This window comes from Mastomys coucha, unplaced genomic scaffold (assembly GCF_008632895.1).
Source record: "Mastomys coucha isolate ucsf_1 unplaced genomic scaffold, UCSF_Mcou_1 pScaffold4, whole genome shotgun sequence".
Taxonomy (NCBI): domain Eukaryota; kingdom Metazoa; phylum Chordata; class Mammalia; order Rodentia; family Muridae; genus Mastomys; species Mastomys coucha.
The window spans coordinates 48,629,093-48,644,767 of NW_022196910.1; the positions used below are offsets into that span (position 1 = coordinate 48,629,093).

At 44.6% G+C, this 15,675-nt stretch overlaps 1 long non-coding RNA gene across 2 annotated transcripts; it reads left to right on the forward strand.

Annotated features, from left to right (window-relative positions):
- The first annotated feature begins 2,663 nt into the window (after positions 1 to 2,663).
- On the forward strand, positions 2,664 to 8,834 carry LOC116076245. 2 transcript variants are annotated; one of them, XR_004112877.1, is made up of 2 exons: positions 2,664 to 2,849; positions 8,713 to 8,834. It is a non-coding gene; the product is annotated as an uncharacterized LOC116076245 (long non-coding RNA). The 2 variants fall into 2 exon arrangements; XR_004112876.1 differs by lacking the exon at positions 2,664 to 2,849 and adding an exon at positions 3,429 to 3,477.
- The last annotated feature ends 6,841 nt before the right edge of the window (positions 8,835 to 15,675 follow it).

The window sequence follows — 15,675 nt, forward strand, 5'->3', positions numbered from 1 at the left end:
CCTGGGGCATTTGTTTAAACTTTATACTGTGTTCAAGTCCAACAAGGATGCTTGTCTCTGGAATTCCGCGGAGGGCCTCTGAGTCATCCTATTAAGGTATCCAGCTGCAATCGCAAATCCACTCTTGTCTCCAGGAGAGGAGGGTGTCTTCTGAAGTGATTGTTAAGGCTGGAACATCTCGTAGGAACTCCCATCCACCGCAGCAGAAACAGCCTATCTAAGGCTACTGTTACTAAGAAAGAAGCTTGCAGGCCGCCCGCAGGGCTGTTATTCAAGCGCCTTACCAATTCCTCATGGGCTCCCTCTGCTCCTGCCAAGTGTAATTAATCTGTGGAGTGGGGACCTCCACATGCGAACCACACATGCAGAACAAACTCTTCAAAACAGCCTAGGCAGTTCTGATCAAGAGTCGGTTTTGCGAGCAAAGAACAAGGGCAGAACTGTATATCTGCTCTTTTGTGCGCGGTGTTGGTTGGGGGCCAGGGAGAGTGAGCCTCTTGGTTCCAAAGAGTGCCTTTCCACAGAAAGGAAGCCGAACAGTGTTGCGAAACTCCAGACAAGATACTGAAAGATCATTTCAAGCTAGGGCCCAGGCTTTGGAAAAAAAAAATAGCAGCTTTTTAGTAAGAAACTGACAGTTTCTTACTAAACACGGAGAGGCGATATCAACGTTTGCAGAGGAGTGGCCATTTTTGCCTTGTTCTGGCACTTCTGGAATCTTAGCAGGTACAGAGGACAGAGAGGTGTTGGAGTGCTAACAGGAACCAGCTGAGGCCCTTAAGCAGGCCATCAGCCCCACTAGCCAATGTTGCTTCTCAGCTGTTCCCATCTTTCATGGTTCTAGTTATCCCCAGACAAGATATTAGGTGGGAAACTGCAGAAATCAGTCATTCCTGAGTTGAAAAATCATTACTGTTGCTATATTTTTGAGACAATGTCTCACTCAATCATCCAGGCTATCCTGGAGCTCACTGTATAGCCCAGGCTACTTTTAAACAATGGTAATCCTCCTGCCTCAGCCTCCCAAGTGATAGGATTATGATCATAAGGGTGAACCACCATGCCTATCTTAAAGAACGTTTATTATAGTGTTTCATTATTAGTCATTGTTGATCTTTTACTATTCCTAATTAATAAGAACCTTTTTGTAGGTATGGACATACAGAATAAAATATATAAGCAGGGTTTGGGATTTCTTTGTGATTCAAAGCATCAACTGAGGACTTAGAGCACACCTATGTTATAGGTCTGTTTCCTATCCTAATTTTAGAGGAACACACGCAGATGGACTCCCAGATCAGTCTCACGCTCAGGTTCATCAGGTATGATGGGAAATTAAAATGAGGAATGTCCCCCATAGTTTCAGACATTTGGATACTTGGTCCCCATTTGGTGGTGTAGTTGGCATAAGAAGTGGTCCTGAGGGCTGGCCAATTGAAGAGCAGCCTAGATGAAACATAGTAACTAGTAAGTAATAACTCAGGGTTATCATAGGAAAGTAGATTCTAACAGCATGGAGGGCAGGCAGCTGCCCAGCTCTTGTGTCGTTTAAGGCTTATTGTAACTATAAAGACTGTGAGTGTGTCTTTCATCTGGGAATTTAAATACCAAAGGAAAGATAGAAACCCCAGGCAGGGAATTAAATATTTTCTACAATACTTGGTCCCTGTTAGGATTCTGTCTGGACTCCACCCCCACTGTAGAAGGGGCTACTTGCCCTCTCCTCTCTTTTTTACTCTTGTTCTCTTGCCTCTTGCCCTCTTGCTCACCCTCTCTCCCCATTCTCTTCCCCTCTTTCTCCACATATTCATGGCCTGCCTCTACTTCTCTATTCTCTCCCTCTCTCTGCCTCTACTACACTCTTAACTCCCCTCCTTCATGCCCTGAATAAACTCTATTCTATACTATGCCGTTGTGTGGCTGGTCCCTCCCCCACACCTTACCACACCCCATAGAACATATTCTTTTTTTTTTTTTTTAAGATTTATTTTATTTGTTTTATGTGTATGAGTACACTGTACCTATACAGATGGCCGTGAGCCATCATGTGGCTGTTGGGAATTGAACCCAGGACCTGTCCTTGCTCAAGCCCGCTTGCTCTGGCGTAATACACTGTAGCTGTCTTCAGATACACCAGAAGAGGGCGTCAGATCTCACTACAGATGGTTGTGAGCCACCATGTGGTTGCTGGGATCCGAACTCAGGACCTTCAGAAGAGCAGTCAGTGCTTTTACCTGCTGAGCCATCTCACCAGCCCAGAACATATTTTTATACCTCTTTATCTTTTTATAATCACAACAGTCCCCAGTTGGTGGAATACTTTGGAGTGCTTAAGAGGTAGAGGCTTGTCAGAGGCAGTGTGTCACTGAAGAATAAAGACTCTAACGTCACTTCAAGTTCTCTCTCTCTGTTTTCATGCTTACAGTTCAAGATGGGAAGCCCCAGCATTGAGTGCCTGCTGCCTGCTGCCTTGCTTCCTGCCAGGATAGACTCTCTAACCTTCTGGAATTATCGGGCACAAAATAAACCCTTTCTTCTATAAACCCTTGTTCATGTGTTTATGACAATGCTGGAAAGATAATAAATACCTAAAAAAAAAAAACAACCATCACAAATCCAAATTCCATGTTCTGTTGGCATGGAAAGAGAGTGCCTCTCAACAACCTGACCCTGAGCATACGAGTGATTGGCAGATTAAAGCCTTGTGCTCTTTGACAAATCCGTTGGCATACACTACCATGTTATTTATAAAATTATAAGCCAGAGTTGCGCTTCTGATGTGATATGCCTGGAGGAAAGAAACAATGATAAAGGAGTCGGCACGGATCTGATGGGCTGAGGCTACCTGGGTAAGCCACAGGTTCGTTCTACCTGCCTGGTAGGCTGAGGCAAAGAGCGCTGCAGGAGCACGTGACATGGCACCCTACCTGGCCGTTCCTTTTGCTGGAGTGTCTTACTTCAGAAGAGGACACTTGGCTCGGCCACTTGCCATTCTGAGGACAGTCTAGATGTAGCAGGTCCCGGCAGTGAGCGTGGCAGATGTATTTTCCTTCTGAAACGGAAAACACGACAGTTCTTGTGGAGATGAACAGGGCTCCCTGTCCACCCCATAGACCAAGGGAAATCTAAGTCCCCCAAACAATGTCATATCCAACTCAAAGTAATGAAAATAAACACATTAGCCCTGTCTATTCACAAGAAAAGGCTAAACTGCTAAAAATTCTAGGCAATCCTGGTTTTCTCTGAGACTCAGTCGGAGCTTTATTATCTGCTTATTATCTCTTATTAAAACAGGATATTAGGTGTGTTGGCTGGTTGTTTTTTAAGATACAGTCTCACTCCACAGCCTAGGAAAAAAAGCTCTTTTTTTCTTTATTTTATGTGTATAGGTGGTGTTGCATGTATGCCTGTGTATGACATCGTCATGGAGGCCAGAAGAAGGCATCAGATCCCCTGGACCAAGAGTTACAGATGATTGTGAGCCATCACGTGGGTGCTGAGAATCAAACATGGGCTCTTTGGGCCTCCCCTCTGGAGGACTAGTGTTTTTTTCTTTCTTTCTTTCTTTCTTTCTTTTTTTTTGTCTTAGGATTTATTTATATTATATGAGCACACTGTAGCTGTCTTCAGACAAACCAGAAGAGGGCATTGGATCCCACTATAGATGGTTGTGAGCCACCGTGTGGTTTCTGGCAATTGAATTCAGGACCTCTGGAAGAGCAGTCAGTGCTCTTAACCTCCGAGTCATCCTCCAGCCCAGGGCCAGTGTTCTTAACGGCTGAGTCATTGTCTAGACTCCGGTCCCCAGCCCCTCACCATCTCCACCTCACTAGTGATGGGATAACAGGTGGACACAGTCATGGTTGATTCACAAATTTTAAAAAAAGAAACAAAATTCACATAGCATGAACTTCATGGTTTAAAGAGCAAAACCCAGTTGTTTTTAGTATGTTTTAAAGTATCGTGAAATCATTGCTACTAACCTTGTCCGTCTTCCCAGGAAAAATCCCATACAGTTGGTGGGCACTCCCCATTCCCATTTCTCTAACAACCATTCATTTATTTTCTCTCTCTATGGATTTGCTTATCATGGGTATTTTATACAAGTGGCATTTTTTTTCTCTAAGAATTTTGACTCAGTAGAATATTTACAAGGTCTCTCTGTGTGACAGCATGGCCAGCACCTCAACTGTTTGTTCGAATGAGTGGCATCCCATTGTGTGAATGGATAGTAATCTCATTATTTACTCCTTTGTGCAGATGAATGGCAGTCTGTTTTGTGAATTACCAAAATCTGATTATTTGGTTATCACTTGATAGATCTGAACTTGTTCCTTCTGTCTGTCTATACTAGTTATTTTTACTGTGGTAAACCTACCCCCCCCCGTAACTATGATAGAAAAAAACCCAGACAAAAATAATAGAACACATGTGATATGAAAGTGGGTAATACTGGGGTGAAAGGCTTAAGCAGGGGTGGGAGGGGGAGGGATGAAAAGGAGGGACTGTAGGGAGGTTACCTGGAACAACAGATATGTGGAAAAGCCTTTGGAGAGCTGCTACTTTGTAAGCTAACTTGAAAATATCAATAAAAAGCCTGGCAGTGGTGGCTTTCCCCTTTAATCCCAGCACTGGGGAGGCAGAGGCAGGTAGATCTCTGCATTTGAGGCCAGCCTGGTCTACAGAGTGACTTCTAGTACAGCTAGGGCTACACAGAGAAATCCTGTTCCAAAAAACCCAAATATATATGTTTTAATATATTATGTTATTTATCTACTCACTGGGGAGGAAAGGTTTATTGTGGCTTGCTGTTCAGTGACAGTAACTGAATCCTACCAAAGCAGAGAAAGCAGGGTGCAGGACTGCAGAACAGGAGGCAGCTGCAAATGCTTGTTGGTCAGCTTCCTCTCCCTTCTTTTTTCAGGGTCTCTCTACAAAGCCTTGCCTGTCCCTGAACTCACTAGATACAACAAGCTGACCTTGAACCCACTATATACAGCAGACTGACCTTGAACTCAAGAGATCCTCTTGCTTCTGCCTCCCAAGAGCTGGGATTAATGGCATGCACCACCACACCCAGCCCCACACAAAAGGAGCCAGTCCCTACTCCAACCCCAGAACTGTGGAGACCGGGAAGAAGGCTTCGGAAGCAGAGTATCCCGGCCTTCAGGAGAAGACACAGCAGCCTAGGAAGGCCAAGGAAGGCTTGTCTTCACCCCAGGTTCTACCTAAGGTGAAGTGGCCTAGGCACAGACCACCTGGACTTAAGGAGGTGCTTTTTTCAGGGTCTCTCTATATAGCTCTGCCTGTCCCTGAACTCACTATACACAACAGGCTGACCTCTTCCTTTGGCTACGGTCTTCATCCCAAGGCCAGAGGAACATACAGCTATCACTTCTGTCTCTAGATGCCATCCTTTGGGTAACCAGGAATGCAGAGTCTGTCTAAGCTGCCTCCAGTCTGACCTCAGGGCCAACACAGGCCTCTCTTGTCTGAGCTTTTCTCCCAGAGTGGATGCCAACTGCTTACCCAGAAGCCTCAGGGCTGACAGCACATGCAGGTGGAGGGGGTAGAAGGATAGCTATTGGGATAGTGCTGTTGACCAGCTTTAAACACATGGACAGGGTCCACTGTACAAGACCTCAAGTGTTCTAAAGACTGAAGCTGGGGGCTGGAATAGAAGTAAGGATAAGATATAGGTCCAAGGCCTGGGAATGTTAGAATTCACCCACCACAAATGTCTGTTGAGTCTAGAGAGATGGCTCAGTGGTTAAGAGCACTGACTGCTCTTCTAGAGGTCCTGAGTTCAATTCCCAGAAACTACATGGTGGCTCACAACCATCTGTAATGGGACCTGATGCCCTCTTCTGGTGTGTCTGAAGACAGCTACAGTGTACTCATATACATTAAATAAATAAATCTAAGAAAAAACTAACAAAAACCATGATATAAATGTTTGTTGAGTCAGTCTGTCTGTAGTATAAAATAGCATTTGTAGGTGCTCTGAGGAAAAAAATTAGCATTTGTACTGGCTAGTTTTGTGTGTCAATTTAACACAGCTGGAGTTATCACAGAGCCAGGAGCCTCCCTTCAGGAAATGTCTCCATGAGATCCAGGTGTGGGGCATTTTCTCAATTAGTGATCAAGGGGGGAGGGCCCATTGTGGGTGGTGCCATCCCTGGGCTGGTAGTCTTGGGTTCTGTAAGAAAGCAAGCTGAGCAAACCAGGGGAAGCAAGCCAGTAAGTAACATCCCTCCAGGGCCTCTGCATCAGCTCCTGCTTCCTGACCTGCTTGAGTTCCAGTCCTGACTCAATGACTACAATGTGGGAAGTGTAAGCTGAATAAACCCTTTCCTCCCCAACTTGCTGCTTAGTCATGATGTTTGTGCACGAATAGAAACCCTGACTAAGACAGCATTATACAAAAATTCTATAATTACTATTGTCAGGATTTGGAAATGGAAAAGGAGGTCTCAAAGATGAATTATGGGTTTGCTTTTGTAATTAAGGAAACTGTAACCAGATGGATGAATGGATGAATGAACAAACTCCAGGCAGCTAGAGACTCAAGTGTCAGTGGGAAAAGAGAGAGGATGCTCCATAAAGAGTTTGGGATGTGGGCTGGAGAGATGGCTCAGTGGGTAAGAGCACTGACTGCTCTTCCGAAGGTCCAGTTTGGATCCCAGCAACCACCAGTAATGAGATCTGACACCTTCTTCAGGTGCATCTGAAAACACTGGATCGAGTGAGGCTGGAGCGAGCAGACTTGGAGCTTGGGGCTGGTTCAGTGGGCAAAGTGCTTACTGGTCAAACTTGAGGAGCTGAGTTTGGATTCTCAGAATCCACATAGAAGTCAAACACATGAGTACACATCTGTGAACCCAGCACAAGCAGGGGTGGATAAATTCCCAGATGTTGTCAATCAACCCGTCTAGTTGAATTAGTAAGCTCTAAATTTAGTGAGAGAGCCTGTCTTAAAAATACAGTGAACAATGATAGTAGACCATAGGCAGCATGACCTCCACACATCCTGTCGTACCTGTGTCACGTGGACACATGCATACTCATAACACAAGCATACAGGTGAGCCTGGGTAAGCTATAGAGTCAGGCATATTCAGCCTGAGCTGCTCAGTCAGGCTGTTGGTTGAAATCACAGCAAACTATGAATAAAGCCTAACACTGAATCATAAACTTGCTTAAAACATGATGAGACATTTTTAGCCTTTTGTTTATTTTGTAACTCAACTGGGTAACAGCTGTTGAGCGTGAGCCTTGGAGATGACAATGTCATGTCGTGATGAGATGCCAAGACGTTGGAGGCAGCAGTGAGAATGTTTTAGACAAGGTGGCGACTGATTTTACCTTAGCAAGAATCAGGGCAAGGCTGGAGTGCTGCTGTGAAGGGTGCTCTGGGGGAAGTGGGCATTCTAAGAAGGCAACAATATCAAATCAGAGAGGAGGAAGGAGGGAGACACCTGTGGGGACTGTGGGGCAGGACATCAAGACCAATGAGTTCAAGAAAACAATTGGGGGCTGGAGAGATGGCTCAGCAGGTAAGTGTGCACACTGCTCTTGCAGAGGACCTGGGTGCTCTTCCCTGCACTCACTCACAGGGTGGCTCACAACCCATTGTCACTCAACTCCAGGAGATTTAATATCAAATGTACACGCACACTCACATACAGATGTAGACTTATACATGCTTAGAGAGAAAAACAAAAGGCTGAGCTGGGCAGTGGTGGCACATGCCTTTAATTCCAGCACTGGGGAGGCAGAGGCAGGTGGATTTCTGAGCTGGAGGCCAGCCTAGTCTACAGAGTGAGTTCCAGGATAGCCAGGGCTAAAAATAGAAGGCTGTGGAGATGGAGTAACAGTTAAGAGTCTTGAATGCTCTTGTAAAAGACACAGGCTCAGTCCCCAGCACTTGCATGGCAGCTCACAACCATCTGGAAGCCCAGTCACAGGGGATCTGAGGCCTTCTTCTGGCCTCCACAGGCATCAAGCACACACTTGATGCCCATATATACATGCAAGTACTCATGCAGACATATAAAATGAAAATAATACTTTAAAAAATCAGAATAGGGCTGGAGAGATGGCTCAGAGGTTGAATGCACTGACTGGGCTTCCAGAGGTCCTGAGTTCAATTCCCAGCAACCACAAGGTGTTTCACAACCATCTGTAATGGGATCTTGGCGCCCTCTTCTGGTGAGCAAGCATATAGGCAGTTATGTAGTAGAACACTACATAATAAATAAATCTTTTCTAAAAAATCAGAATAAATCTTTTTTTTTTCTAAAGGAAAGAAAATAGTTGAGTAGGTAAGGCAAAGTCTCAAAGCAGCGAAGGTGAGCAAGGGGCCAGGTTCTGAGAGCCCAAGGCAGAGAGACTTGCCTTAAAAGGACAGGAGAAGTGAGAGCAAAGGGAGGGATTTGACTCCCTTCACGGGAAGATTAAGACTAGAACTTGCTCACAGAGCACATGGATGTTGCTACACTAGAAATTAGTAAAATTTAGATGTTGCATTGGTAGGAAAAAGGCAAGGGTTGTTTACTTGTCAAACAGCACCCCATGAACTAGATTACCTGATAGAACTGGCCAGGTCAGGTCAACTCAGACCTGATTTGATAGAATTCTGTATTTGGACTCAGAATAGAATGAGATCTGTGGTACATTTTAATTTCTTATTTCATGTTCTTCCACCCTACAGCTATCCACCTTAAAAATAAGTTCCAGGCAGTCTGCTCTTACCTGAGGACTAAACTGAATGACCATTTTGCCATTCACATGTAACTGCATGGAATAAAGTCAACAAGCAAGCTGAGTCAGCAAGCTGGGTGAGAGTCCACATCTTCCTTTGTTTTTTTTTTTTGTTTTTTTTTTTTTTTTTTTTTTTTTTTTTTTTTTTTTTTTTTTTTTTTTTTTTTTTTTGTTGTTGTTGTTGGTTTTTTTTTGTTTGTTTTTCTGGACAGGATTTCTCTGTGCAGCCCTGGCTGTCCTGGAACTCACTCTGTAGACCAGGCTGTCCTCAAACTCAGAAATCCACCTGCCTCTGCCTCCCAAGTGCTGCGATTAAAGGTGTGCATCACCACCACCTGGTGAGTCCACATCTTTCTAAGAGGGGACATTCTCTTCCCCAACTGAAAGTAATCTCCACGTCTGGGATGTTGTGCCTGCAGCAGACAGACCTTCCCTACTAACATGACATTTGCAAGAAGCAAATGCAACTCCAAGCAAAGTACAAGTCGCTCTCCTTGTGCATGTAGTTTTGATAGAGTTATGGTCTTTTGAAGGATGACACCACACCATGGGCTTATCTATAAATTTCATTTTTACTGACTGTTTTGTGCTTTTGCAAAGAGCCTCAAACCTGCTTATTATGTACCTGAGGATAACCTTGAACATCCAATCCTCCTAATTCCACCTTGTAAGTGCTGGTCTACAGGCATGAACCACAAAGCTCATTATATGTCCTGGGAATCAAACCCAGGACTTTGTGCATGCTAGGCAAACACTTTACCAACTAAGCTATATCTGCAGCTTCCTAAAAGGTACTTTTTTTGTAGTATATATAACCATTGCTGAATGGGTATACAGCACTTTGGGTTACAGTGAAAGGCAGGCTACAATATAATTGACAGCACTTTTCCATCCTTACAGATACATAAAGTGATGGTGTTTAGCAAGAAGCTGCTAAGTAGGGACAAGCCCAGTAGGTAGAGTACTTGTCCTGCATATACGAAGCCCTGGACCTGACCCCAGCACCGCATATAGGAGGCACAGATGATGCTTGTCTATAATCCCACCAGGCACTTGGGAGACAGTGGCAAGAGGATCAGAAGTTCAAGGTCATCCTCAGAGGGTTTGAGGCCAACCTGGGACATCTGAGATACCCTACCTTGGGAAGAAAAAATAAAGATTCTGGCTGTGGTGGTTGACACCTTAAATCCCAGCACTTAGGAGACAGAGGCAGGTGGGTTTCTGAGTTTGAGACCAGCTTAGTCTACAAAGTGACACCTTTTCTTTCTTTCTTTTGTTTTGTTTTTGTTTTGTTTTGTTTTTGTTTTTTGAGACAGGGTTTCTCTGTGTAGCCCTGGCTGTCCTGGAACTCACTCTGTAGACCAGGTTGGCCTCCAACTCAGAAATCTGCCTGCCTTTGCCTCTGTCTCCCAAGTGCTGGGATTAAAGGCATGTGCCACCACTGCCCGGCAGTGAGACCTTTTCTTAAAAGAACAACATAAAAACAGTGGTGCCTTAGATTCAACAAAACAGTCAGTGCTGTGCCTTCTACCCTGCAAGCTGTTCCAGACAAGTGACTACTTCCTGTTGCCAGAGCCTCTAACATTGGTGAGGTGCTCATATAGCAAACTACAGCAGTGACAGTTGTCATAGTTTAGTGTATGGCAGCTTGCTGTGCATATCAAGAAAAAGCAGGTCATGGATCAAAGCCATAGGTTTCGTTTTTGAGACCATTCCAACCCTTTTTATCTTAACCATCTCTCTCTCTCTCTCTCTCTCTGTCTGTCTCTCTCTCTCTTTCTCTCTCTTTCTCTCTCTCTGTCTTTCTTTGTCTCTACACACACACACACACACACCTACAAGCCACTCCCATACCCCCACACAACATTTCGAACAAGAATATTTCCCATCTCTAATACAGAAGCCTTTACAAGTCTTGGGATGGGCCATCTAACAACCTTTTTTTCCCCTCAGTATTTCATTTCTGTTAAAACATCTGCTAATAATCAAGACTTCCTCATTGTCTGAAAACCCAGATCCTTCTCCTGGGGTGGGGGGCATTCTTCAGAGACTCTGTGAGACTTGCATACATTCCCCCACTCTTCCTCAACCAGCACTACTACCCAAATGTCTTCTTGCTTGCTAAGACCCAGAACCACAGATGCAATGAGCCTGAGAGTCCTTGCATCCTTTTAGAAGAATCTGAACAACAAGACACACATCCTTGATATTTATAACTGGTCAAAATAACGCTGGAGTCAGGGTTCCATCTGTCACTGAGAATCAGACCTTCAGAGCTGTCCTGTAAACTGTGCTTGCCATCCTTCCTTTGTTTAACCTGTGCCACCCTTGAAAGAAAGCACATTTGCCTACAAGAAACAGAACTTCCTAGGGAAACGCTTACAAATGTACTCAGATGATGAGAAACACAAACAGCAGGCCTGACTGAAGTGTTCATCCCTGGTCCCCAGAACCAGCTGGGTCCTGCAACATACATCAAAAGTGTAAACAATTGAATCAGCGTGGCTCCTGAATCCCTGCCAGCGGCCCTGGGGCCCTCAGGCATCTGAGCCCAGAGGAAGGCTTACCCGGTCTGTGGGTTTTCTTCACCTGAAAGTTGATTTTATCCGAGAGCTTGTAAATCGCAGTCCCCATCTCCGAAATGAGCCCAGCCCTGCTGTGTGGCACGGAGAGACAGCTGAGGATGACAGGCTGAGCCGGCCAGCCCTACTCAGACCCTACCAGGCAGGGGCCCGGCCTCGCTCCAGTCAGGGCTCCGTGTATTTTTCTAACAGGCCACCCTTGAAAGAAAGCATGCTTAGCCAACTCATCTCAGCGCCGTTCATACTTTCGCACCTACGTCTGGTCCATAAACCACACTGGAAAGGGATGAGAGACTGTAGGGTTGATTAGAGGTGCCTATTACAAATAACTAGTTAAGAGAGGCTCAGACTCAGACACTTAGTGCTGGCTAATGTTTGGCAACTTTATAAAAGTTCTCTATTTCTCCATTTCTTCTGTAAGTTGAGGAAAATGATAGTTCCCATCTGATTCAGGTTGTTTTTGTCTTTATGGTGCCCCAGATTAAACCCACTGAACCTTGTACATGTTAGAGGCTAGGCAAGCCCTACACCCGAGCTCTGCAGTCATGGAGGCTAGAATGGAGCTGGAGTTACAGGCACTTGTGAGCTGCCTGGTGTGGATGCTGAGATCCGAACTACAGTCCGCTGGAATACTCTTAAGCGCTGCACCATTTCCTATTAATTATTAATAAGCATTATTAATAGGCGTGGAAAATGCACTAGTAGCTTATCATGGGAAGCGCCTGGCAAGGGTGAACCACTGATTTTTTTTTTTATGGTGTCTAAAGAAACCCTACCTGATATGTGTTAAGAAAATCAGCACTAGTGAGCAGGGTGGCTATCTGACTGGGGTACTAGTTTCTAGATACTTCTAAGTATACTAGGAACTCCCCACATCACGTGATTAATTAGATGCAGGTTCTCGGGGTTGGAGGAAGGGAACATTGTAGTAATTGGCAAGAACTGAGATGGGAGAAGAGGCTGCTCAAAGAAGCTTCAACCAGGCTGCCAAGTGCGCAGGGTTTTATTCCCAGACGCAATCTGCAATTCGCGCCAGAGGAGGGCGCCGCTGGGCGCGTCCTGGCTCAGCATCCCCCAGCAATGGCAGCCTGGGCAGGTGAGAAATCCCACCAGTTCGCGCTTTTCTACCCTTGACTCCGCCTTCTGCCAGCCTCCAGTTTTATCCCGGTGGTTACTCCCCCGAAAACGCTTTTCTGGTGTTCCAAAGTGAGGAAAGCAGAATTTTACCAAAGTCGGATCAGCAGAGTGGCGCTGTGAGGATTTGGTCAAATCCCCCAACACAAAAATAGCATTTCTTTTTCTCTCAGCTGGCTCTGTCACTCAGCGGCAGCATGATCTCCCCGGTCTAGGTTGTCACCTCTAAGAGATGAGCGATGTTTCTACAGGACCTCTGAGAGCCCTTAACACATCTCTCCGTGGGGGGCAGGCGTGCCATCAAGTCCACAGAAACCAGCAGCTGACCGTAGTCTGTCTGTTTTATTTTATCTTATTTTTATTTTTATTTTATTTTATTTTATTTTTGTGGTCCCGGGACCTGAACGTAGGGTGTATGCTAGGCAAATTATCTACCACTGAACTGTTTTTCAGCCACAACAATTTCTTTCGAAACAAACTAGAAAATTAGGGAGTGGAATTCAAAATTCCAAAGTTTTGTTTTTGTTTTTCCAGACAAAAAAAAGTGGTTTAAAATAAATGCTCATTTTGGGAAAAATAGTAATTGACAATAGCATCACATTGTAAATGGGATTAATGTCATCGTGACCTGTATTTTAAATGGTTAAAATGTGTACTTCCAGCCTTTAGAATGGAAGATTTCATCCGAACACTTTAACACTTTCACACAATAAAAACACAAAGAACAGCCTTCAAACCCGGTGTGTTGTCACCAGCCTGTAACTAGCACTCGGGAGGCTGAGGAGGAAGGATCATGAGTTCAAGGCCATTCTCATTACAAAGTCGAATTCAGAACCAGCCTGGGCTACATGAGACGCCATAACAACAAACTCAAATCAACCAACCAACCCACCCAAACAACAACCCGTCCTGGAGGAGACTAGAGAGCGCAGAAGTAAGTCCACACACGTTGGTCAACTGACTTCAAATGCAGAAAGGCCAGTCAGCCGCGAAGGGCTGGTCCTTTTCATAGTTGGTATTAGGGCAGCATTTCTTTTTGTCTTTTTAAAAAAATTATTATTTTATAAATCATACAGTATTTTTATTTAGCTTCAAGCTTGAATATCAGTACTGATATTACATTATGATCCATTATTCTCTGTGACAATAAAAATACACATATGTGAATGATTGACAGAGTATGAAAGCAGCAAGTATATCCAGTGCAGTTATGCTTGAGAGATTTCATTTTTTTTTCTTTTTTTAAAAAACATTTATTTATTATTATACATAAGTACACTGTAGCTGTCTTTAGATGCACCAGAAGAGGTCATCAGATCTCATTACGGATGATTGTAAGCCACCATGTGGTTGCTGGAATTTGAACTCAGGACCTTCGAAAGAGCAGTCAGTGCTCTTAACCACTGAGCCATCTCTCCAGCCCAAGATATCTTATTTTCTGTCTGTCTGTTTTCTTTTATACTTGCACAAGCCTACAAGGCCAGGGGAGGATGCTGGGTATCTTGCTCTTTTTTTATTATTATTAACTTATTTATTCATTTTACATCCCAATCACAGTCCCCTCCTCCTATTCCTCCCTCATAGGGTCCCTCCCCCTCTTTCCCTCTCCCTCACCTCTAAGAAAGGAGAGGTCTCTTCTGGGTGCCAACTCCCCTGGAACCTCACTTAAGTTACTCTTCATATATCCTCTTCCACTGAGGCCAGACAAGACGATCTTGTTAGGGTGACAGGATCCACAGACAGGCAACAGAGTCAGGGTAAGCCCCTGATCCTGTTGTTGGGACCCTGCTGAAGACCAAGCTGCACATGGGCTACATATGTGTACCAGGCCTTGGTCCAGCCCCGTGTGCTCTGGAAGCCCTCCAGGGTCCAGGTTAGTTGAATCTCTTGTTCTTCTTGTGAAGTACCTATCCCCTCCAGGTCTCTCAAGTCTCCCCCCACTCTTCCCCCCAGACTCCCTAATCTCTGTTTAATGTTTGGTTGTGGATCTCTGGATGTGTTTTAGTCTGCTACTGGGTGGAGCCTCTCAGAGGACAGTTATGCTAGGCTCCTGTTTGCAAGCATAAGAGAATATCATGACAGCATTTCTGATGGCCTTTGTACATTATTTAACAAATTTTCTATCTTGACACCACAAATAAGTGAGAATTAAAAATGGATCCTGGGGGGCGGATCTTAAACTGGGAGGTGGCCTATGCCTTTAATCCCAGCACTAGGGAAGCAGGGGCAAGTGGATCTCTCTGAGTTTGAGGCCAGACTGGTCTAAAGAGTGAGTTTCAGGACAGTCAAAGCTATGCAGAGAAATCATGTCTCAACAAAACTCAACAAGACAAAACAAAACAAAACAAGGCTCCCCAGATTTAAGCCTAAAATGTCCTGTGGTGAGGGAGCTAGAGGCAAGCATAAGGGCTATTGAGGACACATGCAATGGCTATTCTTGGTTGTCAACGTGACTACATCTGGAATTAACTAAGACTCAATCGGCTTGGACCACCGGTGAGGGATGTTTTTCTTAATTAAATCATAAGAAGTGGGAAGACCCACTTCTAACCCAGATCCACCTTTTGAGGTGGGAAGATCCATCTTTAACCCCGGGCCACCCCTTCTGCTGGAAGCCGAGACAGAGAAGACAGAAGAAGCAAGCTTCCGCTCTTGGCTGGCTTGCCCTTGCTGGCAAGTCCATTCCTTCACTGGCACTACAACCTACTTTGTTGTGAGTCAGATGTACACTGAAGACCAGTGGAGACATACAGCCTCATGGACTGAGCACCTACTGGATTCCTGGACTTTCTGTAGGCAGACTAGCTGTAAGCCACTCTAATAAACTCCTTTCTCTCTATAAATGTATAGATTTATTTATTGGTTGTCCTCCTCCAGAGAACCCCGACTAATACAAGACTTAGGCAAAGATTCATAAGACAAAAAAAAAAAGATTCATAAGACAGCGTTGCTTTCTTTCTTTGTTTTTTTTTTTTAAAGATTTATTTATTATTATAAATGGGTACACTGTAGCTGTCTTCAGACACACCAGAAGAGAGCATCAGATTTCATTATGGGTGATTGTGAGCCACAAAGTGGTTGCTGGGATTTGAACTCACAACCTTCCGAAGAGCAGACTGTGCTCTTACCCGCTGAGCCATCTCACCAGCCCTCTTTCTTTGTATTAAGATCTTTATCTGTTTTATTACAGTCTTTCC